At 36.9% G+C, this 10,935-nt stretch overlaps 1 long non-coding RNA gene across 3 annotated transcripts; it reads left to right on the top strand.

The window, feature by feature from the left end:
- Positions 753-10,657, top strand: LOC110407705. Of its 3 annotated transcripts, none has more exons than XR_002443998.1 (4): positions 753-874; positions 7,446-7,670; positions 7,853-8,018; positions 8,102-10,657. It is a non-coding gene; the product is annotated as an uncharacterized LOC110407705 (long non-coding RNA). The 3 variants fall into 3 exon arrangements; XR_002444001.1 differs by adding an exon at positions 1,386-1,535 and having other exon boundaries at positions 761-874; positions 7,853-10,657; XR_002443997.1 differs by having other exon boundaries at positions 7,853-10,657.

Raw genomic sequence — 10,935 nt, 5'->3', positions numbered from 1 at the left:
CCATACATATAGGCTACCAAAAGAAACGAGGAGAGGGAAGTATACAGCCTCACAGCACCCATTATGGAGCTTATTATGCAGGTCAGAGCTCAGAGCGTGTGAGCAATGACTGGGAGCTGTGAGAAGTGGAAGGCAGTTGAAATGAAGTTCCTGCATTTTGTAATTGAACATCTAAGTTTCACATAGTCTGGTCTTCCTTGACCCTCTCTCTTTAACATCTTGCATTTTCAGAAAGTGTGAAATGTTCATAGACATTGTCAAAAAGCATGATACAAAAAATCTCCCTGAGCCTCAAACCACCTGAATTAAAACGGTCGCTTCTAAGCTCTGGAAATCTATAGTGGGAAGCAAAGGGCAGTCTGGATATTTCAAAAATAAATTCACAGAAAAGCATTTTTAGGGCTATCTGTATCCTATACTGTACTTTGGCTACTGAGAAAAAAAAAAAAACTTTCTGACAAAAACCATAAACTAGATCAAAGTTTTTTACACTTTCTCATAAATTATTTGAAGAGAGACTTTCGTTTTTTAACAGTACACCTTTTTACTTAACAGAAGTTTATTCAGTAAAGGTCCAGTACAGAATAAACATCTCACAAGAATAAACTGAGCAATCTTTCCCAAATTATCAAAGCTCCCTCAGCATGCTCACTTGTGTCCTACAACTTCATTCTACAGTCTGACTACTAATCAGAGTAGATCTGATAACTGAATGTTGAAAGGGGGTGGTGTATAATAACTTAAAAGGCATTCTGCAGACTAGTTGAGAGGGTTTTCTTTCCTCTGAGAATTTAAATTAGCTACTAAAGAAAAGGATGCTGCTGAAACTTCCATGAGAAATCAGCTAAGGTTGCAATTTTCAGCTAGTCAACAGGTAAGAGGCAATTTTCATTCTATTATGTTGTGTTCTGGAGGAGATAGACTGAGCTAATGTTCAAGAGAATGCTTTACCTGCACAAGAGAGGATTTTGTCTGAAAAATTAAAGGATTTGTAGTCCAGATAATGGGGGTTGGTGGGAACTTATCCACTGCTGTGTTGCCTGCCAAAGTAAACAGATTAAAAATATAAAGATGTTTTAAATAAGAAATAAATGATGTACATTCACTAAGTGATATAACTGAACTCCAAAAAAAGATCATGCTCTTGACTGTTAAGTTTGGAAGATATCTACTCTTTGTATAGATAGTAAAGTCAGTCAAATATGAAGGATAAAATTCTGATCTATTAAGAATTCTGATCTATTATGAATTCAACCTTTAAAGTGAAGTACAGTTTCGGTCAACAATGTCTTTCCTCATGCACATATATATTTTCCTATAGCTTTCATTACCCCCGTACTGTTTAGAGACTGCTGAAGAGAGTAAGAACAGTCTGTTCCTTTCAGTGGGAGAAAAATTATGTCCCAGAGAGCTGTATCTGTTTCTACCTACCCACATAGATTGAAAGGTGATAGCTCTGATTAATGGCGATTAGGAGATGCTGGCTCTAACAAGAATGAAGAATTCTGACTCAAGACAGCCCGTACAGCACGTAGGTAATTGTTGGCATTTTCTCTCTTGATTTCCAAGTTGCTATTGGTGAGTTGTCTATGAAGGGTTCATGACAATTTGCATCATTTCTTTATTCTTTTGTGTTTCATTTCTAGAAATTGTTTATATCATTTCCTTATGCCCTCCCTGGTTCTAACCTACAACCGCTTTTCTTTGTGATCTTAGTCTTCATCCTGTTGTTATTTTATCACTTCTCTCCTGAGATACACTTCTCATATATCACTAATTTTCCTTGCTGTTTTACTGTTTAGGAAGGTTCTGCATAGTTTGTATTTATAGCTCAGGGGTGGATCACTTTGTAACTCCTAAGGGGCTGGCCATCTATTTTTACAAGCCCACAACAAACAATGGAAGCAGGAAAAAAAAAAAAACACTCATGCTTCAGCTTGTAGCTGTTAAACTGTGTATGTGGGCAGTCCTCATGTCTGAGCCTGTTCAGTGCTGCTATGAAACAAGGAAGAGGACCAGTATGTTCCTATTGCTTCAGAGGACATATTCATGGTCAGTAAAAAAGAAGATCCTTCCCTATTAGAATCGTAGAATCTTTAGGGTTGGAAGGAACCTTTAAAGGCCATCTATTCCAGCTCCCCTGCAATGAACAGGGACACCCACAGCTAGATCAGGCTGCTCAGACCCTGGTCCAGCCTGTCCTTGAACGATGGAGCTTCCATCACCTCTCTGGGCAACCTGTTCCATTGTCTCACCACCCTCAAGTGTAAGAGAATTTTCCTTATATCCAACCTAAATCTACCCTCTCTTAGCTTATTCTAGCCTAGTATTCTGCTTTCTCTCCAGCTGACAGAGTTTTCAGCTGACAGAGTACTAACCGAAACACAGTTGGAGCACTGACTGAAATACAGATCTCCTGGATCAGAGTTGCTGAGCCAACTGCCTAAAGACCAAACTTAGCCTGCCATAAAAATGTGCCTCAACTTTTCCATTTTTCAGATAAAAACAAGGAACAAATGCAAACTAAATTTAAATTTTGAAATGCCCCCCAAGCCTGTTTGTGAGAAAGAAAATATGCCATATCACCTGAAAAAAATTTAAGCATTCCCTCTCACATGTCAATATATGCGTATATGTGCAAGGGTCAAGCTGATGTGGTTTGAGAACACATTGTGCCTTTCACGTTGACCAATGTGCACATGTCATATGATGAAAGAATAGCCTTGGTTTGATTTTAAAGGGATGCTTATGAATATACACATCTTTCTGTTCAGTGCACACTGGATGTAGTGATATGTGCTATCACCATATCATAGGGAGTGTCTGTGTTAGTGCTCTGTGGTGAAACCAGAAACATGATGGAGGAAAATACAGCATTACTTACCTTAAGTGTCCCTAGAGTCTCTCCAAGAAGATTGTGGTGATCCATTCAGGAGCCATCAGCTGCCTGAAAACATGAGAGAAATATGTAATTCCCAACTTCCTATTTACACTGAATCTACAGCTCAGTGTAAGACAGAGATCTCTGCCATTCACATCAGTGCTGTCAGAGGCAGCTGCAGATAAAGACATCCAATCCATCCTGTTTCAAGTATTCTGAAAGGCTCCCATTAGCTAAAGAAAGGAGTTTATCATAATATGAGTGCCAGATACTACACATCAATAAAAATAATTTTGAAATTCTTTCTTTCACAACTTCCAGTCATCTATATGTTTGTATTATCACTGTCATACACGGGAATTGATATATCTATTATTTTTGTCTACATTCCTAAGTCTCACCTGTGTTTTTCACTGTGTAAATATTGGATGAAATTACTTTTAAAAGAAACCTCAAGCTTTAAACACATGTATAAACAATCCACTTACATTTCTAAAGTGAATGAGACACTATTTGAGTGGTTTAGTACAAAGAAGTGAGTTCATTGGACAGATCTGTTCTTGTAGTTTTGCAGGAGGTTACTAGGGCCACCTGTGTTCCAAATAAATTTGCTGACCTAAGTGAACTTCCTATCAACAAAATTCTCTCAGGCTCCCATTATTTCTCTCCAATAATTAATCAACAGCTGCTGAAAAGTTATGAGTGTGCTCTTAATTTTCAGTTAAATTAATGGAACTCCTATCTTCTGAAATGTAGAAGGAGGTTTTTCTTCCTAACCCTGGTGTGAATTTCCTGATTTATATTTTAAATCAATTACCCTTCTGAACTCTTATATCTCCTGTCTTTGGCAGAAAGGATCCGATGCTCTGCAATGACAGGCATGGGTAACATTAGCTGATGCCTATAAATTCAGTTTTTCAAAGCAGTGACCTCTACTGTAGACAGATACTTATATTTGTTAGAATTTTCTCATGAATAAGCACAATGCAGTTAATCCTTTTGAATTAATGTAAACATTTAAATTTTCTGTTGGGAATCAGTACTATTCAGTATCTGTACTAGTAGCAGTCAGGAAATGGGTTCTACTTGTGTGGATTACCCTTCCTCAAATCAGTGCTTAGGATCTTGGTTCTGCTATGAAAGTGCACTAGGCTGAGCTCAGTGACCAGCACACAGTCCTCCCTGGACTTTCTGGACTGTAATACTATCTTTGAGAACTAGAGTGGTAGATGCAGTTCTATTGCTATTCTCTTCCTGCATACATAAATGGAATGGTAGATATTGTTTGGTACTTGAGGGGCAAACTTATTGCACTTACACCTAACAAACAATACGCTTAACACCTGACATTAATTTATCTGAAACTGTTTTAAATATAAGCTTTAGAGTTTTAGTGTCCAGGATTTTACACCTGCCTTGGGTGAGATCAGAGTTCTAACTCTTGGACAATTGAAGCAGGAAATAAAATATATGGCAAGGAAATCACTGAGACACTTAACAAACTTTGAATAAACACTATTAGATCTTTTTGTTTGGTTTGGTTTTTCAAGGAAGAGAAAGTTACTCTAGAGTTTCATTTCTGGAATTAAAAAAAAGGGCAATCCCACCATGCCATTGTGATTTCACCTGAAAACAATATCTCATTTGCACAAACAGTTGCAGGATCAGGCTCTGTGCATTGCTCTCAGCGCCTGAAGAATTACATCATGTTCTTTTGACTTTCCTTCTGTTCAAATAACCTACAACACAATGCATTCTTTTATGACCCAGGTCGCCTTTTGTTTTCCCATGGAGCACAAAAACAACATTCAACAAATGTGACTGATAAAAGATTTTTATCTTACATGAGAAAGCAATGTTGTTTCTCTAAGACACACATAATGTTTTAGTAATAACGGTACTCCACTTCAAACAAATTGCAAACTAATGTTAGTGGTCTTAACAATGTTATACTAAATAATAACTCCCCACAGACCAATTTGCATACAGAATATAATGTTTAAAGCCAAGTCACAATTAACACTTTGTTAAGATTATAATTTACAGAAACAAAGTTATACTTGCTGCAAGGAATTGTAATTTATGAAAAAATTACCCACTTAGAATTTCTGTCTCAGTGGGCAAACTTGTATAAGTATCATTTAATAAATGATGGGTACCTAATAACTACATCAATTATTAATGTAATGAAATACAAAAATGAAACAAAGTAAATTTAGGATAAATAATTTTTCTTCTTGCTAAATAAGTAATGCAAGCCAACAACTCTTTCCCTCTTTACTGATGGTAGCAAACAGAGCAACATATATGGGAGCATAGCAGGGAAGAAAAGTATGAGAGAAGAGGAAATGAAGATAATGAAGGGAAAAAGGAAAAGAAAGGAGGTATACATAGAGTAGAAAGATCAGAGAAACACACAAAATATTAATGAATTGAAAAGTTTAATAACAGTAATCTTGAAAAATCTAGCTCAGCAAAGATGAATCACTCTAGTACTTAATTTCACTTGGGTAAACGTCATAAATCATGTGATAATTATAATGAATATTCTTAATTCTGCAGACTTTATTTGAAGGGAAAGAACATTATCTGATTTAAATGCTTAAAAAGAAACTACACACAAATACATCTTGTTGTTAAAAACCTCATTCACTTTCCTGAATTCATTCTTAAAAACCTGAGGTTAGCCATTAATTTGATTTGGGATGGTTTGGATCTTAGGGATGACTGGAGGATCTTCCATTTTGAAATCAAAGGCTGTAGGAGTGACAAAAATTTCAAACTGTTTGGCAAATACTGTCAAATACAGTCTGCAAATATCTGATGAAATTTTTTTAGGATTTTTTTTTTAATTTATACACACATTATTTCGAACTCCCTTCATATGTATTACATCGTCCTGCTTCAGCAGGGTTCAGATTCCTATGTACTGTCACCTCACCAGAGAAGGCAGTTGGTCTCTCTCTCAGCCACACATGAGGCAAAGGTGACATGTGTCTGTGAACTGGGAGTAATGAGTGCTATCATCACCACATATGGTAAGGATGAGCAGTATTTCAATTTGTGTGGTAGGAAAATGAGATGTCAATCAAGCCCATAGCTCCCTCCTCGCTCCAGGTCTCCACACCCCCTGCAATGCCAGCACTGAGGAAGGAGAAAGTGGGGGGTTAAACATAAGTCTCATATGGGTAACAAGAGGTCATGACAGGTCTGGAATATTTATGTGGCAGATTTTTCCACTGTAAACATTTCAAAACCATTTGGGTAATTTGTACTCTTCAGAAAACAGAGACATTCCCACATAATTTATCCAACTAACCACAAGGACTACATGAGTTCAGCCCTTTCACATCTAAAGGGAACACTGGGAACTCTTCTTGTGACAGTACAGCAAGTTAAAAATAATGTGGAAAATGATGCCCCCATGGATATCCTGTGCAGGGGGAAAAAAAAAGTCTAAATTTAAGATAATCATCCTTTGAGAATCATTTACTCACCTCTAGTTAAATCTGATAGATGTCTTCATCTCAAAAAAAATCTTGACAGCATAAACAAATTAGGTCACAGTTTGGCTTTGGTAGGAGGACATTTAGGCAGTACTGACTGTTTGAAGAATGAAGTGGTGAATGTGGTAATCACCCAACAAATAATATAAATTCAGTCACCCACCTAAAACACACATATACATTTCACACAGTTGTCACCTTCTCATTTTGGAGAGATCAGGGTGAATGGTGCCTACAAGGCTGTCTCTTATTACAAGGAAAGTTCAGAGAACCACACTGAGCACTGTCACAAGTATTAAACACTCCATTGTTCTCTGTAGATTTCACAGAATCACAGAATTGTAGGGGAAGGGGCCTCTGGAGATCATCGAGTCCAACCTCATTGCTATAGCTGGTTCCCTGGAGTAGGTTGCACAGGAAAGTGTCTAGGCAGATCTTGAATATCTCCAGAGAAGGAGATTCCACAACCTCTCTGGGCAATCTGTTCCAGTGCTCTGTAACACCCAAAGTAAAGAAGTTTTTCTTCTTGTTCATATGGAACTTCCTGTATTCCAGGACCTTAATAATCTTTGTGACTCTCTGCTGGACTCTCTCTAGAAGTTCCCTGTCTTTCTTGAACGGGGGAGCCCAGAATTGGACACAGTTCTCCAGATGTGATCTCACCAGGGCAAAGTAGAGGGGGAGATACACCTCACTCGACCCACTGGCCATGGTCTTCTTAATGCATTCCAGGATACCACTGACCTTCTTGGCCACAAGGGCACACTGTTGGCTCATGGCCAACCTGTTATCCATTAGGACACCCAGGTCCTTCTCTGCAGAGCTCCTTTCCAGCAGGTCAGCTTCTAAGCTATGCTGATGAATGTGGTTATCCCTCTTCAGGTTCAGGACTCTGCATTTGCCCTTGTTGAATCTTAAATGGTTCCCCTCTCTGACCAACTCTCCATCCTGTCCAGGCCTCACTGAATAGTAGCACAGCTTTCTGGTGTGCTAGCCACTCCTCCTACCTTTGTATCATTACCAAACTTGCTGAAGGTGCATTCTATTCCTTCCTCCAGATCACTGATGAAGTTCTTGAACAAGTCTGGACTCAGTATCGACACCTACAGGACACCGTTAGTTACAGGCCTCTGACTAGACTGTACTGCTGATTATAACTCTCTGATCTCTGCCAGCCAACCATTTCTCAATGTGCCTCACTGTCCACTCTTCTACCCCACACTTCAAAGCTTACCTATGAGGAAGTTATGGAAGAGGATGCCAAAAGTCTTGCTGAAGTCAAGGTACACAACATCCACTGCTCTTCCCGCATCTACCCAGCCTGTCGTGACATCGTAGAAGGCTATCACATTGGTCAAGCATGATTTCCTCTTGATGAGTCCATGCTGACCACTCCTGATAATCTCCTTTTCTTTCTCTTGCTTGGAGATGACATCCAGAATAAGCTGCTTTATCACCTTCCCAGGGCTGGAGATGAGGCTGACTAACTTGTGGCTTCCTGGCTCCTCCTTCTTGCCCTTTTAGAAGACTCGAGTGGCACTGGCTTTCCTTCAGTCCTTAGACATGCCTCCTGTTCTCCACAACCTTTCAAAGATGATAGGGAGTGCTCCATGATATTCCCCAGCACAGAGGTGAGGCTAACAGGTCGGTAGTTCCCTTGGTCATCTTTTTTCTACCTGTCTTAAAAATTGATGTGATATTGCCTTTTTTCCAGTCACCAAGGACTTCACCTGACTACCACGACTTTCCAAATATTATTATGGTTTGATGTATATCTTTTTACTAAGAAACTTTCTTTCTTTTCAATGATATCATTTTGTATTTTTTTAAAAAATGACACATTTCTGTGATCAAGATTCTTCTATAAAGTCTTCAAAAATTCTAATAACAAAACAAAGCATTTTAAAAATAACTGGGAGGGACATGGGAAAAATGACAAAATTACAAAATATATCACACTTGTTAAAGGCTTCTTTTTATCTTTAGCTTCTGTAATTTGCTTCTTAATAAACAGCCTCACTGCTTTATAGGAGTACATTCAACTGATGCAATTCAAATTCCAAATCCAGATTAAACTGACTTCCTGTTTGACTTTATGCATAGTGAATGTTCTCATGGTATTGACTGAAACTCTTCACTAGAAGTTAAACATTGATATAAATCTTTCTGGAAAATGAATCAAAATTTTTTATTACAGTAGAAAAGACAAGACCTCAGAAGTGTATCAGTTCGGTATTTAGCTGACAGAGGACAATTTATGAAAAACTAATGTCTGTATGTTATGATTTTTCCTCATCTTTTTAATTTGAAGGGTTGTCAGCACGCTCAAAACTGCCAGTGGTGATAGTTAAATATAAGTGTTAAGTTCCAGGAGATTTATTTGTTTCGTTGTTTTGTTTTGTTATTTTTTCCTGGTTTAGAAGATAGGCTTGACAAGCAAACTCTCCGTACTCTCAGGCCGGGACCTGACTGCCAACCTCAGTTTCTTCTAGTCTGACTGAAAAACACTAGCAATACACGTTCTGTTGGCCAAGTACTTTATCTTCACCTGAGCAACTGCCATCATTCCCAGTCTTCAAGGCATTATATGACATTCCCTTGGTTTGAAGTCTCATGATAAAGTAGCATTCTACTGTATTCTATTTCAAAGTAGTTTCCAAGACATTTAAAATGCTGGAGTTGATATCAACAAAAAAATAAACAAATGGAAATAACTGCTTAATAGAACTTAAAGAAGGATCTTATCCTCCTTTATTTTTTACTTTTCTATTCTGTTAAAAGATTTAAAATTATGTGAAATCTCCTTTTATAAATAAAAACATTTGCTCAGTTCACCATTATAACCAATCACTGAGAGGATGAGTATTAAGAACTACAAAGAAACTACAATTTCCTTTCCAATGTTTTTTAGTCAGGTTATTTTGTTGGACTACTGAGCTGCATTGTTGACCATAGCTATAAATGGTCAGGAACGTTCTCTACATTGACTGAATCAATTTTCTCCAGCTTCACCTCTGAAACCAATATGAAACTAATTGTCAAGTCTTCTTGGCAATTTCTAGGAAATTAAGTTGTGGTTCAGACCTCTACTGGAAAGAATGAAAGACAGAGGTGATTATCATACATGATACATGAGTCTACCTGGCAATTTTAGAGTGGTATTATTCAATAAACGCATACTGCCCCTTTTCTAACAATGATTTTACATTGATTCCTTTTTTTTAATTATCTCATTCTCCAAAAGCAGGGCAGATTAAAGAAAATGAATAAAGCCTCATCTGAGTATTTCATCTGATGTGAATCAACATGAGTGAGTTCTGTAAACCTGTGCCCATTTATCCCAGCTGTGTATATGACAGTTTTATTAAATGGAATGTCTGTGATGCAATTTAGTAAATCACGTTGAAATAAGACATTTTAACAGAATGCAAACAGCAATAAACTCTTTTAATTCAAAATCACAAAAAGGTTCATTTAACAACAGGGTTAAAATAAACACCACTTCAGAGCAGTATTTATCTGAGTGCCTAATTTTAAATCCAAAAATAATCATTATGTCTACATTGGAGCTGAAAGGACATGACAATGCGAATGGGGAGGTAGAATGAGTAGAATGGATGGAGGATATTATTTTACCCAAAATTCTTTCAGTGTCACATGCTAAAATCAAAATTACCAAACAGTAATACATCACAGATTAAAATGACATTTTTTAGCCTGCTTCAAACAAGTAAAACGTAAAAACTACAAGTTTCCTTGTCAACACAGTGATGTTACCAGAGGCTAATATGATCTTGAAATATATACATTCTAAATCTTCATGTGATAGCAACACTGAAAAAAGCAGAGGACTTTTAAGGCTGCGCATAATATTAATATGTCATACAGACATACAGATTTTTCCTGGTTTAAAAGGATGTATCTTCACCTTTCAATAGTTTTAGTAGGTATACATTTCAACTTTATTTATAAACAAAAGGGGTCAAATGGGTATATGTATACCCCCAGAGTATGCATCAAGCGTCACTCTTCTGCAGATTTGATTGTGGTTTCCTTCTTTTTTAAAATATTTTTTTCTTTTTGTAACCACAGATGTTATATCATAAACAGAGAATTCTATTTCCAATAGTTGTTGAGATGTAAAGAAAAATTACAGACAGAAAATTCTTAATTAATTTTGAAAAGAAACAAATTTGTAAAAAGAAAAAGAAAGAAGAAATGACTAATAATAAAAAAAGTCCTTGCCAAACCTCAAAATATTCTGAGGTTCATTTTAGAGGAAGAATGTTAAAATAAATAAATAAATAAATAAATAAATAAATAAATAAATACATGTTCAAGAAAGGAGGGGTTTTTCTTCTACTATTTAGATTTTGAGACTCCTTGGAGCAGTTTTAAATTAAATTCCTGAAGACTACATAGGAAAATATATGTAACTGTAACATTTGATGCAAGCAACAATGCATCAAATGATATTATTTCTTTGACGAGAAGGGAAAGCCCTGCTCATACAAAACCTGCGCATTTTCAACTTTAGCATGGTCTTTT

Source organism: Numida meleagris, chromosome 1 (assembly GCF_002078875.1).
Source record: "Numida meleagris isolate 19003 breed g44 Domestic line chromosome 1, NumMel1.0, whole genome shotgun sequence".
In the NCBI taxonomy this organism is placed as follows: domain Eukaryota; kingdom Metazoa; phylum Chordata; class Aves; order Galliformes; family Numididae; genus Numida; species Numida meleagris.
This window is presented reverse-complemented; position numbering and strand designations above follow the sequence as displayed.